Consider the following 13131-nt stretch of genomic DNA (forward strand, 5'->3'; position numbering starts at 1 on the left):
GATGAACTTTTTTCATATGTTTCTTGGCTGCATAAATGTCTTCTTTTGAGAATTGTCTGTTTATATCGTTTGCCCACTTTTTGATGGGGTTGTTTTTTTCTTGTAAATTTGTTTCAGGTCCACATTGTAGATTCTGGATATTAGACCTTTGTCGTATGGATAGATTGCAAAAATTTTCTCCCATTCTGTAGGTTGCCTGTTCGCTCTGATGATAGTTTCTTTGGCTGTGCAGAAACTCTTTAGTTTAATTAGATCCAATTTGTCAATTTTGGCTTTTGTTGCTATTGCCTTTTGTGTTTTAGTCATGATGTCTTTACCCATGTCCATGTCCTGAGTGGTATTGCCTAGGTTTTCTTCTAGGGCTTTTATGGTTTTAGGTTTTACATTTAAGTCTTTAATCCATCTTGAGTTAATTTTTGTATAAGGTGTAAGGAAGGGATCCAGTTTCTGTTTTCTGCATATGGCTAGCCAGTTTTCCCAGCACCATTTATTAAATAGGGAATCCTTCCCCATTGCTTGCTTTTGTCAAGTTTGTTGAAGATCAGATGGTTGTAGATGTGTGGTATTATTTCTGAAGCCTCTGTTCTGTTCCATTGGTCTACATATCTGTTTTGGTACCAGTACCATGCTGTTTTGGTTATTGTAGCCTATTAGTATAATTTGAGGTAAGATAGCATGATGCCTCCAGCTTTGTTCTTTTTGCTTAGGATTGTCTTGGCTATACAGGCTTTTTGGTTCCATATGAAATTTAAAGTAGTTTTTTTTCTAATTCTGCAAAGAAAGTCAGTGGTAGCTTAATAGGAATAGCATTGAATCTATAAATTACTTTTGGCAGTATGACCGTTTTCATGATATTTATTCTTCCTATCCATGAGCATAGAATTTTTTTCCATTTTGCTTGTGTCCTCGCTTATTTCCTTGAGCAGTGGTTTGTAGTTCTGCTTGAAGAGATCCTTCACATTCCTTGTAAGTTGTATTACTAGGTATTTTATTCTCTTTGTAGCAATTGTGAATGGGATTTCACTCATGATTTGGTTCTCTGCTTGTCTATTATTGGTATATAGGAATGCTTGTGAGTTTTGCACATTGATTTTATATGCTGATAATTTGCTGAAGTTGCTTATCAGCTTAAGGAGTTTTGGGGTGAGACGATGGGGTTGTCTAAATATACAATCATGTCATCTGCAAACAGAGACAATTTGGCTTCCTCTCTTCCTATTTGAATACCACTTATTTCTTTTTCTTGCCTCATTGCCCCAGTCAAAACTTCCAATACTATGTTGAATAGGAGCGGTGAGAGAGGGCATCCTTGTCTTGTGTCAGTTTTCAAAGGGAATACTTCCAGCTTATGCCCATTCAGTATGATATTGGCTGTGGGTTGTCATAAATAGCTCTTATTATTTTGAGATATGTTCCATCAATACCTAGTTTATTGAGAGTTTTTAGCATGAAGGGATGTTGAATTTTATCAAAGGCCTTTTCTGCATCTATTGAGATAATCATGTGCTTTTTGTCATTGGTTCTGTTTGTGTGATGGATTATGTTTATTGATTTGCACATGTTGAACCAGCCTTGCATCCCTGGGATGAAGCCGACTTGATCGTGGTGGATAAGGCTTTTTAATGTGCTGCTGGATTCGGTGCTGAGAAGAATGTATATTCTGTTGATTTGGGGTGGAGTGTTCTGTAGATGTCTGTTAGGTCCACTTGGTCTAGAGTTGAGTTCAAGTCCTGAGTATCCTTGTTAATTTTCTGTCTTGTTGATCTGTCTAATAGTGACAGTGGGGTGTTAAAGTCTCCCACTATTATTGTGTGGGAGTCTAAGTCTCTTTGTAGGTCTCTAAGAACTTGCTTTATGAATCTGGGTGCTCCTGCATTGGGTGCATATATATTTAGGATAGTTATCTCTTCTTGTTGCATGGATCCCTTTACCATTATGTAATGCCCTTCTTTGTCTTTTTTGACCTTTGTTGGTTTAAAGTCTGTTTTATCGGAGACTAGGATTGCAACCTCTGCTTTTTTTTTGCTTTCCATTTGCTTGGTAAATAATCCTCCGTCCCTTTATTTTGAGTTTATGTGTCTCTTGGCATGTGAGATGGATCTCCTGAATATAGCACAGTGATGGGTCTTGACTCTTTATCCAATTTGCCAGTATGTGTCTTCTTTTTTTGAGACTAAGTCTTGCTTTGTTGCCCAGGCTGGAGTGCAGTGGGTTGATCTCAGCTCACTGCAACCTCTGCCTTCCAGGTTCAAGGGATCCTCCTGCCTCAACCTCCCAAGTAGCTGGGATTACAGACGCATGCCACCACGTCCAGCTAATTTTTTGTATTTTTAGTAGAGACTGGGTTTCACTATGTTGGCCCAGCTGGTCTTGAACTCCTCACCTCGTGATCCACCCACCTCAGCCTCCCAAAGTGCTGGGATTACAGGTGTGAGCCACTGTGCCTGGCTAGTCTGTGTCTTTTAATTGGGGCATTTAGACCATTTCCATTTAAGGTTAATACTGTTATGTGTGAATTTGATCCTGTCAACATGATGCTATCTGGTTATTTTGCTCATTAGTTGATGCAGTTTCCTCATAGTGTTGTTGGTCTTTATATTTTGGTGTGTTTTTGCATCTGGTACCAGTTTTTCCTTTCCATATTTAGTGTTTCCTTCAGGAGCTCTTGTAAGGCAGGCCCAGTGGTGACAAAATCCCTCATCATTTGCTTGTCTGGAAAGGATTTAATTTTTTAAATTTTTTTATTTTTATTATTATTTTTTTTGCTTATGAAGCTTTTTGTGGCTGGATATGAACTTCTGGGTTGAAAATTATTTTCTTTAAGAATGTTGAATATTGGCCCCCACTCTCTTCTGGCTTGTAGAGTTTTCATAGAGAGATCCATTGTTAGTCTGATGGGCTTCTGTTTGTGGGTAACCTGTCCTTTTTTTCTGTCTGCCCTTAACATGTTTTCCTTCGTTTCAACCTTGGAGAATCTGACGATTATGTGTCTTGGGGTTGTTCTTCTTGAGGAGTATCTTAGTAGTGTTTTCCATATTTCCTGAATTTGAATGTTGGCCTGCCTTGCTAGGTTGGGGAAGTTTGCCTGGGTGATATCCTGAAGTGTGTTTTCCAACTTGGTTCCTTTCTCCCCATCACTTTCAGGTGCACCAATCCATCGTAGGTTGGATCTTTTCACATAGTCCTATATTTTTTGGAGGCTTTGTTCATTCCTTTTCACTCTTTTTTCTCTAACCTTGTTTTCTCACTTTATTTAATTAATTTGATCTTCAATCACTGATACCCTTTCTTCCACTTGATCGGATTGGCTATCGAAGCTTGTGCATGCTTCATGTAGTTCTCGTGCCATGGTTTTCAGCTCCATCAGGTCATTGAAGGTCTTCTCTACACTGTTTATTCTAGTTAGCCATTCATCTAGTATTTTTTTTCAAGGTTTTTAGCTTCCTTACGATGGGTTCGAACATCCTCCTTTAGCTTGGAGAAGTTTGTTATTACTGACCTTCTGAAGCCTACTTCTGTCAGCTTGTCAAAGTCATTCTCCGTCCAGCTTTGTTCTATTGCTGGCAAGGAGCTGTGATCCTTTGGAGGAGGAGCACTCGGGTTTTTAGAATTTTCAGCTTTTCTGCTCTGGTTTCTCCCCATCTTTGTGGTTTTATCTACCTTTGGTCTTTGATGTTGGTGACCTACAGATGGGATTTTGGTGTGGATGCCCTTTCTGTTGATATTGATGCTATTCCTTTCTGTTTGTTAGTTTTCCTTCTACCAGTCAGGTCCCTCAGCTGCAGGTCTGTTGGAGTTTGCTGGAGGTTCACTCCAGACCCTGTTTGCCTGCGTATCAGCAGCAGAGGCTGCAGAACAGCAAATATTGCTGCCTGATCCTTCCTCTGGAAACTTCATCCCAGAGGGGCACCCACCTGTATGAGATGTCAGTTGGCCCCTACTGGGAGGTGTCTCCCATTTAAGCTACACGGGGGTCAGGGACCCACTTGAGGAGGCAGTCTGTCCTTTCTCCAAGCTCAAACACTGTGCTGGGAGAACCACTGCTCTCTTCAGAGCTGTCAGACATGTTTAAGTGTGCAGAAGTTTCTCCTGCCTTTTGTTCAGCTATGCCTTGCCCCCAGAGGTGGAGTCTACAGAGGCAGCCGGCCTTGCTGAGCTGTGGTGGGCTCTACCGAGTTTTAGTTTCCTGGCTGCTGTGTTTACCTACTGAAGCCTCAGCAATGGTGGATGCCCCTTCCCCTGCCAGGCTGATGCCTTGCAGTTTGATCTCAAGGTGCTGCGCCAGCAGTGATCAAGGCTCTGTCAGTGTGGGACCTGCCAAGCCAGGCATGGGACACAATCTCCTGGTGTGCTGTTTGCTAAGACTGTTGGAAAAGCAGAGTAGTTGGGTGGGAGTGTCCCGTTTTTCCAGGTACTGTCAGTCATGGCTTCCCTTGGCTAGGAAAGGGAAATTCCCTGACCCCTTGTGCTTTTTGGGTGAGGTGATGCCCTGACCTGCTTCGGCTCACCCTCCGTGGGCTGCACCCACTGTCCAACCAGTCCCAATGAGATGAACCAGGTACCTCAGTTGGAAATGCAGAAATCTGTGTCGATCATGCTGGGAGCTGCATACCAGAGCTGTTCCTATTTGGCCATCTTGGAATGGAATCCTGAATTAACCTCATTATCATTATATAATGACCTTTGTCTCTTAGTTTTTTTCATGAAATCTGTTTTTTCTGACATAAATGTCGATACTCCTGCTCTTTTTTGGTTTCCATTGACATGGAATATCTTTTTCCATCCCTTTATTTTCAGTCTATGTGTGTCTTTATATGTGAAGTGTGTTTTTTGTAGGCAAGAGATCAATGGGTTTTGTTTTTTCAATTTAGCCACTCTATGTCTTTTGATTGGAGAGGTTAGTCTATTTACATTAAATGTTATTATTGATAAGTAAGAACTTACTCCTGCCATTTTGTTATTTATTTTCTGGTTGTTTTGTGGTCTTCTCTTCCTTCTTTCCTTCCTGTCTTCCTTTAGTGAAGGTGATTTTCTCTGGTGGCATGATTTAGTTTCTTGCTTTTTTATTTTTTGTGTGTTCATTGTATATTTTTAGGTTTGTAGTTACCATGAGTCTTGCAATACTATCTTATAACTCATTATTTTAACGTGATAGCGACTTAGCACTCTGTATAAACAAACAAACAAGGAAAAAGAAAACAAATAAAACTAATAAAAAGCTTATGACTTAACTTCATCCTCCTGCTTTTTAACTTTTTTGTTATTTTTATTTATATCTTATTGTACTATTTCTGGAAAAGTTGTATTTATTATTTTTCATTAGTTCATTGTTCATTCTGCTTAGGGTAGTTTACACACTACAGTTACAGTGTTAAAATAATCGTGTTATAACAGTGTTACTTTTTTGTTGTTGCTGTACTTACTATTACCAGTGAGGTTTGTACTTTCAGATAATTTTTTTTTTTGAGACGGAGTCTCACTCTTGTCGCCCAGGTTGGAGTGCAATGGTGCCGACTTGGCTCACTGCAACCACCGCCTCCTGGGTTCAAGCAATTCTCCTGCCTCACCCTCCCAAGTAGCTGGGATTACAGACGTCTGCCACCACTCCCGGCTAATTTTTGTGGGTTTTGGCAGAGACGGGGTTTCACCATGTTGGCCAGGCTCGTCTCAAACTCCTGAGCTCAGGTGACCTGCCCACTTCGGCCTCCCAGAGTGCTGGGATTACAGGGATGAGCCACCATGCCCTGCCCAGATTATTATTTTTTTATTTTTATTTTTATTTTTTTGAGATGGAGTCTTGCTCTGTCGCCCAGGCTGGAGTGCAGTGGCCGGATCTCAGCTCACTGCAAGCTCCGCCTCCCAGGTTCACGCCATTCTCCTGGCTCAGCCTCCCGAGTAGCTGGGACTACAGGCGCCCGCCACCTCGCTCGGCTAGTTTTTTTGTGTTTTTTAGTAGAGACGGGGTTTCACTGTGTTAGCCAGGATAGTCTCGATCTCCTGACCTCGTGATCCACCCGTCTCGGCCTCCCAAAGTGCTGGGATTACAGGCTTGAGCCACCGCGCCCGGCCCAGATTATTTTTTATTGCTTATTATTGTTATAAGAGAGGATCAAAATCCTCTCTTTAGCATTTCTTGTAAGGCAAGTCTGGTGTTGATGAAATCCCTCAGCTTTTGTTTGTCTGGGAAAGTCTTTCTCCTTTATGTCTGAGGGATATTTTCACTGGATATACTATTCTAGGGTAAAAGTTTTTTTCCCTCAGCACTTTGAATATGTCATGCCAGTCTCTCCTGGCCTACAAGGTTTCCACTGAAAAGTCTGCTGCCAGACATATTGGAGCTCCATTGCATGTGATTCGTTTCTTTTCTCTTGCTGCTTTTAGAATCTTTTCTTTATCCTTGAACTTTGGGAGTTTGATTATTATTTCATGCCTTGAGGTGGTCTTCTTGGGTTAAATCTACTTGGTGTTCTATAACCTTTTGTACTTGGATATTGATATCTTTCTCTAGGTTTGGGAAGTTCTCTGTTCTCCGTTATCCCTTTGAATAAACTTTCTACCCCTATCTCTTTCTCTTCCTTCTCTTTAAGGCCAGTAGCTCTTAGCTTTTCTCTTTTGTGGCTATTTTCTAGATCCTGCAGGTGTGCTTCATTGTTTTTTATTCTTTTTTTCTTTTGTCTCCTCTGACTGTGTATTTTCAAATAGCTTGTCTTCAAGCTCACTAAATCTTTCTTTTGCTTGATGGATTCTGCTGTTAAAGGACTCTGATGCCTTCTTCAGTATGCCAATTGCATTTTTAGTTCTAGAATTTCTGATTAAATTATTTCAATCTCTTTGCTGAATTTAGCTGGTAGAATTCTAAATTCCTTCTCTGTGTTATATTGCTTTGAGTTGCCTCAACACAGCTATTTTGAATTATCTCTCTGAAAGGTCACATGTCTCTGTTTCTCCAGGTTGGTCCCTGGTGCCTTATTTAGTTCATTTGGTGAAGTCATGTTTTCCTGAATGGTGTTGATGCTTATAGATGTTCTTTGGTGTCTGGGCGTTGAAGAGTTAGGTCTTTATTGTAGTCTTCACTGTCTGGGCTTATTTGTATCTGTCCTTCTTTGGAAGGCTTTCCAGATACTTGAAAAGACTTTAGTGTTGTGATCTAAGCTGTATCTGCTTTAGGGGGCACCCCAAGTACAGTAATGTTTTGTTTCTTGCAGACTCATAGAGGAACCACCTTGGTGGCCTTCCATAAGATCCAGAATCATTCTCTAGATTACCCAGCAGAGGCTTTTCTCTCTCTTACTTTCTCCCAGAGTCTCTCTCTCTGTGCTGAGAGCCTGGATCTGGGGGAGGGTGACAGAAGCATCCCCATGGCCACCACTGCCGAGACTGAAGCTAACAGAGTACTGGGTCTCCCGCAAGGCCTGCTGCTACCACCTTTTTTCACTCAAGGCCCTAGAGCTCTACAATCAGCAGGTGGTGAAACCAGCCAGGCTTTTGTCTTTCTCTTAAGGGTGTGGAGTTCTCCCAGGCCCTGGATGGGTCCAGAGATGCTGTCTGGGAGCCAGGACCTGGAGATGGAAACCTTAGACGTCTACCTGGTGCACTAATTTACTGTGGTTGAGCTGGTGTTGAAACCACCAGACAAAGTCCTTCCCACTCTTCCCTCCTTTTTCCCCAGGCGGAGGAGTCTGTCCCTGTGGGGATGAGTCCCAGGCCTGGAAGATTCACCAGAAGCTGACTGAAGAGCCCTTGGGCCTTAAGTAAACATTGGCAGTAGCCTGGCATTACTCCCCATGGGCCATGGGGCCTTGCTGCTGTGAGCCTTGGGCAAGACTCTGAGATGTGTTGGCTTCAGGTGTGAACCACTGCATTCACAGTTATCCTTTAGTCTCTAAGTTTAGTGTTCTGAATGTGACTAGATAGGTTTCCTCACCAGAATCAAGTTGGAAATTCCTTTGTGATTAGCATGATATTGTCAGCTCTTGCCTCCCTCCACCCCCAGCCAATTGCCTTCCAAAACTTAACATTGCTTTATCTTCTGATGAGCCCAGTTTGTAGGATTAGGTTTGCTCTATTCTCTGAGCTTGTTCTATCCAAAGGAAGAAAGAATAGCAGCATTGGTTTGGATTAAGTTATACTGGCCATCAGATTTGAGCTTTAACATACTAGGGGCATATTCTAGACACCTGTTTAGCTTTGGAGTTGTATCATTTCTTTTTTTATTGTGGTAAGAACATTTAATATGAGATTTGCTGTCAGCAGAATTTTAAGTATACATAATTATTGACTGTAAGTATGGTATTGTATAGCAGATCTGTAGCGCTTATTCATCTTGCTTGACTGAAACTTTATGCCCGTTGCTTAGTAACTCTCCATTATCCCTTTCCCCCAGCCCTTGGAAACCACCATTCAACTCTTTGGTTCTATGAATTTGACTATTTCAGGTATTTCATGTAAGTGGAACCATGCAGTATTTGTCTTGCGACTAGTTTATTTCATTTAGTAAAATGTCCTCAAGGTTCATCCATATTGTCACATATTATGGAATTTCCTTCTTTTTGAAGACTAAATGGCATTTTATTGTGTGTATATACCACATTTTCTTTATCCATTCATTTGCTGGTGGACATTTATGTCATTTCCACATCTTGGCTATTGTGAATAGTGCTATAGCGAACATGGGAGTCTAATATCTCTTCAAGACCCCCACTTCAATTCATTTGGATAAATACCCAGAAGTGTAATTGCTGTATCATATGAGAGTTGTATTTTTAATTTTTTGAAGAACCTTCATACTGTGTTCCATAGCAGCTGCACCATTTTGCCATCCTACCAACAGTGTACAAGAGTTCCGATTTCTCTACATCCTCACCAGTACTTCTTATTTTCTTTCCTTTTCTTCTTTCTTTCTTTTCTTTTCTTTTTTTGTGGCAGTGTTTCACTCTCACCCAGGATGGAGTATAGTGGCACGGTCTTGGCTCACTGCAACCTCCGCCTCCCAGGTTTGAGCAATTCTCCTGCCTCAGCCTCCCAAGTACCTGGCACTATAGGTGGCGCCACCATGCCCAGCTAATTTTTGTATTTTTAGTAGAGACGGGTTTTACCATGTTGCTCAGGCTGGTCTTGAACTCCTGGCCTCAAGTGATCCACCTACCTCGGCCTCCCAATGTGTTGGGATTATAGGTATAAGCCACTGCATCTGGCCTTATTTTCTTTTTTTTTTTTTTTTTTGATACTGGTTATCTTAATGGATGTGAGGTGATATATCATTGTAATTTTAAATTTTAGTTTGCATTTCCCTGATGATTAGTGATGTTGAAATTTTTTTCCATATATCTGTTGGCCATTTGTATATCTTCTTGGAGAAATTTTTGGTACTTTAAAATATTTTCTATCTCTTTGTTGAAATTCTCACTTTGTTCATGCATTGTTCTCTTGACCTCAGTCAGCATCTTCATGAGAGTTGTTTTAATTCTCTGTCAGATAAATTATATAGCTCTATTTAATTAGGGTTGGTTTATGCAGATTATCTTGTTCCTTTGTTTGGAACATCTTCGCCTGGTTCTTCATTTTCCTTGACCCACTGTTGATGCCTGTGTGTTAGATAAATAAGGCACCTCTCTCATTCTTCATCGACTTGTCTTGTACAGGAAACGGGCCCCACCAATTAGCCTTGCCAGAGATTCTGGGGGCCTCTACCACCTCTTTCTCTCCCCAGAGAGAAGCTGGAGGCTGTGGTTTTTGTCTGCTTGTTCTGGGCTGAGCCAGAGTGGAGAGCCATGGCATGTACCAGCACAAGCCACTGTCTCCTGTTCTCCCCTGAGCACCTAGAGTTTGCCGGACCGATCAGAGCCTCAAAACTAGAGAGATACATGCAAGTTCTTTTGGCAGCCCTGGAGAAGTTGGGGCACTAGAGGCACAGATCAACTCTTTCCCTCCCCACCAGGAAGCAGAGAGCTGGGGCTTTTCATCTGTGGAGGTGTGTCATTTCTGCTTGTCATGATTTTCATGAGGTTAGCCTGCCCTGCATCCATCCCTAGTTACCCTCCAGGATCAGGACATTGCTCAGAACTACAATACACTGCTGTGAATAGATCTGTTGGAACTATGGTACATGCAGTTCCATCTGACTTCTGCTTTATGACTTGCTGCTTGGATTCTCTTGTACCATATCCAATTTGTCATTTGGGACTTCCTGGAACATTATATAGGAAAAATTATTATCTTTGTGACTGTGGATAGAAATTACGATTTACAATGTAATTTTAGTGTATGACTAAACCTGTTTGCCTGATTTTGCCAGGCCCTTTTGACACCATTTTAGATATTTTGACTGTCCTCATTCAAACCAACCTCTGCAGTTTGAATAGTTTTCTTTAGCCCACAATCAGAGCTATAGTGTAGTGCTCTGAATGCTTTTGGCTCATTTCTTTCTTCTCTGCTATTTTTCAGTTGTCTGAGTGTCCTAGCTTGTCACTTGTTCCAGATCCTTGCTGATAGAACCAGTATAGTGGAAAATACAAGATTTCAAATCAGAAAGCCTGAATTCAAGTCCTAGCTTACTACTTTCTATTTTATTACCATCAAGAAGTTACTTTATCCAGCAAAGAGGCCTGATTTTTTAAAAAGTCACTTCATCTTGTTAAAACTTAGTTTCCACATCTTATGAAATAAAAATATCTTCCTTACAGAATAGATTGAAGATTAAATGAGAATGCATATGCAAAAGATTTGAGACTGGAAAACAATATGCAAATGTTAATTTTATTGTCATTTCTGGTTCTTTTCTCACTAAAGAAGTTGCATATAATTATTGTGACTTAGAGTAAAATCTTGAATTGATCTTGGCAGGTCTTTGAGCTGCTTTGGGTTTTGAATGACTGGTTGAGCTGATGGAGATCACAGGGAAAGACTTGGCAGGACAGTTGATAGATTTTTGCATGTTGTAACAGAAGCTCCCTTCCTCAAGGACAGGGAAAATGTTTATTTTCTATTATACTGTACCTAGAAAGTTATCTACTTAATCAGCATTAATTGATACAGATTAACATGACTGCCTCAATCGAGTGACCCCTCCAGTTTTAACTAGGATGCATCTCATTTAAATTAAATGGACTGAAATCATGTTGTAAATCATAGTTTCTTTCTGTAACCAGGAAAATAATTTAATGATTTTTTCAAAATGTACAGTCTTGCTTGATAAAACCTTAATACAGTTTGCTGTCTTCTCATCTCAGGAGTAGACTGCATTTTGTATTTGAAACAGAGTCTCTGTTACTCAGGCTGGAGTGTGATGGCGTGATCACAGCTCACTGTAGCTTCAACCTCCCAGGCTCAAGCGATCCTCCCACCTCAGCCACCCGAGTAACTGGGACCACCGTTGTGGGCTACCATGCCTAGCTAATTTAATTTATTTATTTGTAAAGATGGGGGTCTCCCTATATTGCCCAGGGTAGTCTCGAACTCCTGGGCTCAAGCAATCCTCTTGCGTTGGCCTCCCAAATTGCTGGGATTACAAGCATGAGACACTTTGCCCAGCCGTAGACTGCATTTATAGAAGTTATTTTCATCGGGTGCAGTGGCACACACCTGTAATGCCAGCTACTCGGATGGGAGAATCACTTAAGCCCAAGAGTTTGAGGCCAGGGTGGGCAACATAGCAAGATCCTGTCTCAAAACAAAGACAGAAACAAAAAAATAGATTTTCTTTTCTGAGCTTCTCCCAGATGCAAATCTCTTCTTTATAGTGTAACTCTCAACCTTTCAGCTGTGTGATCTCTATCACTTACCCAGTTTTGCTGACTGCATTTTATCCTTGAAGGACTGCAATGCTGTCATTGCCTCAGCTGGTGTCAGTGAAGTTGCTCAGCTGAATAACACTGAAAATATGTTTTGAAAGGACCAGAATTATTTAGACAAAAATGAGTTAATAAAACATTAACCACTTAAGAGAACATTCACAAATCAAAATATATGTCTTCATAGTCTCATAAACTAACCAGAAACTATTATTGGTATTCTACAATAATATCTTAGGATTTTTTTTTTTTTTTTTGAGAGACAAGGTCTTGCTCTGTCACCCAGTTGGAGTGCCATGGCTTGATCATAGCTTAACTGCAGCTTCCACCTCCTGGGCTGGAGTGATCCTCTCACCTCAGCCATCGAGTAACTGGAACTACAGGTGTGAGCCACCACACCCAGCTAATTTTTAAGTTTTTTGTGGAGATGAAGTCTCACTGTGTTCCCCAGGCTGGTCTCAAACTCCTGAGCTCAAGCAATCTACCTGCCTCAGCCTCCCAAACTGTTAGGATTACAGGCATGAGCCACCACGGCTGGCCAGGCTGTTTTTTTTAAAAAAGGAACTCAAATTAAAAACGTATATTGGTGGCATGTGCTTGTAATCCCAGCTACTCAGAAGGCTGAGGCAGAATTGCTTGAACCTGGGAGGCGGAGATTGCAGTGAGCCAAGATCGGCCACTGCACTCCAGCCTAGGTGACAGAGTGAGACTCTGACTTCAAAACAAAACAAACAAATGAAAGTTTATATTGGGGTTTTGTTTTCTTCTCAAACATATTTTTTAAAATCTGTTTTTAAACAATATTTGTATTTTTAAAAACATCAATTTTAAAATCTCCCTGATTCTGCTATCAATATTTTGAGCAAGGTCTATATAAATATATGTCCCTCAGCCCAATACTTACCTAATCTTAGAGGAGTCAAGATATTAATAGCAGTCTTTCCATTAAACAACTTATGGGAGAAAGAAAGATAGAGGATTTTTTTCTTTTTTCTTTTCTTTTTTTGTTTTTTGTTTTTTTGTTTTTTTAGATGGAGTCTTGTTCTGTTGCCCAGGCTGGAGTGCAGTGGTCAATCTCAGCTCACTGCAACCTCTGCCTCCTGGGTTCAAGCGATTCTCCTGTCTCACCTTCTAGAGTAGCTGGGACTGCAGGCACGCGCCACCATGCCTGGCTAATTTTTGTATTTTTTCTTTTCATATATATTTTTTCACCTAAAGTATTTAAAATATGTGGTATTTTAACATAATTGAACATAATTTGCTTTGTGAAGTCTTTATTTGAATCTATAGTCTTATGTTTAGCTAGAATTTTGATTTTTAATTTTTATTTTTATGAGTACAT

General features: G+C 40.8%; 1 protein-coding gene across 1 annotated transcript in view; it reads left to right on the plus strand.

The window, feature by feature from the left end:
• Positions 1 to 13131, plus strand: part of TEX11 (testis expressed 11) — a 329846-nt gene that overhangs the window by 18911 nt on the left and 297804 nt on the right. The gene's annotated exons all lie outside the window — the stretch shown is intronic.

The sequence above is a fragment of the Papio anubis genome, chromosome X, assembly GCF_008728515.1.
Source record: "Papio anubis isolate 15944 chromosome X, Panubis1.0, whole genome shotgun sequence".
Lineage (NCBI taxonomy): Eukaryota > Metazoa > Chordata > Mammalia > Primates > Cercopithecidae > Papio > Papio anubis.